The sequence below is a fragment of the Marmota flaviventris genome, chromosome 14 (assembly GCF_047511675.1).
Source record: "Marmota flaviventris isolate mMarFla1 chromosome 14, mMarFla1.hap1, whole genome shotgun sequence".
NCBI classification, from domain to species: domain Eukaryota; kingdom Metazoa; phylum Chordata; class Mammalia; order Rodentia; family Sciuridae; genus Marmota; species Marmota flaviventris.
Genome location: NC_092511.1, coordinates 82681953 through 82684147, shown reverse-complemented (window position 1 = coordinate 82684147; position 2195 = coordinate 82681953). Strand labels below are relative to the sequence as shown.

The window sequence follows — 2195 nt, the reverse complement described above, 5'->3', positions numbered from 1 at the left end:
ATTCCAGCTGTCCTAGCAATGAACTTTCTTTCTTTCTTTTTTTTTTTTTTTTTTTTTTTGGTTTCCCCCTCTGTCCAATAAACTGTCAAATTCACAAGCTCAGTATCTCACATGCAGAACCTTGTTAGAGTCTGTAAACAAGTCTGGATGGTGCCTGGCAAAATGCCAGAGGGAGTGGTTTGAGAAGTAACAAAAGCGAGCCATTAAGTGTGGAGATTCCTTATTGGTTGACTGATGTATCTAGTTTATGCTAATTAGATAAGCTGTGTGGAATGTATAAATACTGCTCCTGTCCTGCAATAAACGGCTCCTACTCCTGCTGTATCAACGTACACAAGTTATTCGTCACCCCCCTGATTATTCTGCTGCAGCCGGACTGCGGCAGATGGTGGCCCGTTACGGGGAGCCCCGGGACACTCGGGGGTAAGTGACGAAAAAAAATGCTGCCCGTCCATAGATAGGACAGGAGCAATCTGCTCGTCCCTAGGCAGATAGGGTGAGAGGAAAAATGACCATTTCGAGAAAATGGAGAAGATTGATACAGTATGTTTGTGTCTTGTTTTGTCTCAGTGTATTGTATTGTCTTTATGATGAAAATATGGAAGGGGTGAGAAGTAAATTACTAAGGGAAGAAGGCACCCCAGTGGAACCAAGAATAGTTAGGGTGTGTGTTGATAGAAGCCCAGGAACTCTAGTCAGAAAGAAACAGAAAGTTCAGAAGAAGAAAGATTATCAGAGGAGGAAGGATTATCAGGAAAAAAGTTGCAGCAAAAGGCTATTACTGAATACTTTTCGTTACCGGAGGGTGCGTGAAGCAGAGAGGCGGCTGCCGAGTGTGCAAGCCGGTCATAGCGCAGCAAGGATTTTCCAAGAGGCGGCGGCGACTGGCCCTTCCCCGCCTCCTGGCCGGGGAGCTGGCTCTTCCACTGCTGCGAGCCCAAATCTAGACCTGACCTGGAGGCACAGTCTAGCAGGCTCTTGCTCCCTGTGCCCAGTAGCAGTTTGAGTCCGGGACACTCCCCAGGGCCATCTGGGGCTGCCCAGGACGCTACAGCCGACAAAAGATGCTACTGGCGTCCCTGATGTTTGGTCATTTTCAATGCCAATAACTAAGCTACAATGGTTCTCCCACACCTGAAAGCTGATGAGTAATGAGCACTATTAATGCTTATTTCAAATGCAAAAAAAACCTTGAGATAATGTACTAAATTGTTCAGAAGGTTGTTTTTTTAGTAGAATGCTACAGGATTTTCTTTAGCCATCCGGAGTTCCTGCCTTCGTCCCAGTGCCGGTAAAGACCAAGGTGGAAGAATTTTCAGTGTTGCTGAAAACCGGACGAGACTTCAGCTGAGAAATGGACGAGACTTCGGATCAAGCTAGTTGCCTGCAGAACTTACCTGGACTGTGATTTAAGCTAGCTGCCTGCAGAACTTACCTGGACTGTGATTTACCTGGACTGTGAGTTAATCTATTGAGACACTGCTTTACCTGGACTGAGACAACAAACTGTAATCTATAACAAATTGTAACTCGGTATCTTTGCTAACAGTGTCATTGCTGGTATAATTTTTCCAAGGGCTTCTTGCATGGAGCCATCAACTGGCTTGGTATTGTGGCATTTTGTATCCTCCCTTTCTGTTTGTAGCAGGTTATTTATGGTGTTTCTGTAAAAACCACTATGGTCATTATTTAAATTAAACAAAAGGGGGAAATGTTAGAGTCTGTAAACAAGTCAAAATAACACCTGGCATTTAGCCAGGGGAATGTTAGAGTTTGTAAACAAGTCTGGATGGTGCCTGGCAAAATGCCAGAGGGAGTGGTTTGAGAAGTAACAAAAGCGAGCCATTAAGTGTGGAGATTCCTTATTGGTTGACTGATGTATCTAGTTTATGCTAATTAGATAAGCTGTGTGGAATGTATAAATACTGCTCCTGTCCTGCAATAAACGGCTCCTACTCCTGCTGTATCAACGTACACAAGTTATTCGTCACCCCCCTGATTATTCTGCTGCAGCCGGACTGCGGCAGAACCTGATACCTACCCCCAAAGGAATATGTTCCTGTGAAGAGGCACCATGACCTCCTCCACCTGCATGAAAGGCCTTAGACTCCCCTTCTCACCTCCCAGTCCACAGGCAGCCTCCTTCCCTTCCTGGAATCCCTCTGCTCCCAGTGCTGTGGAGGCAGAGGTGAGCT

The 2195-nt window shown here is 45.7% G+C and overlaps 1 long non-coding RNA gene across 2 annotated transcripts; it reads left to right on the top strand.

Moving 5' to 3' along the window:
- The first annotated feature begins 225 nt into the window (after positions 1 to 225).
- Positions 226 to 1717, top strand: LOC139701741 (uncharacterized). Of its 2 annotated transcripts, none has more exons than XR_011704249.1 (2): positions 226 to 423; positions 1237 to 1717. It is a non-coding gene; the product is annotated as an uncharacterized lncRNA (long non-coding RNA). The 2 variants fall into 2 exon arrangements; XR_011704250.1 differs by having other exon boundaries at positions 1234 to 1717.
- Positions 1718 to 2195: the final 478 nt, after the last annotated feature.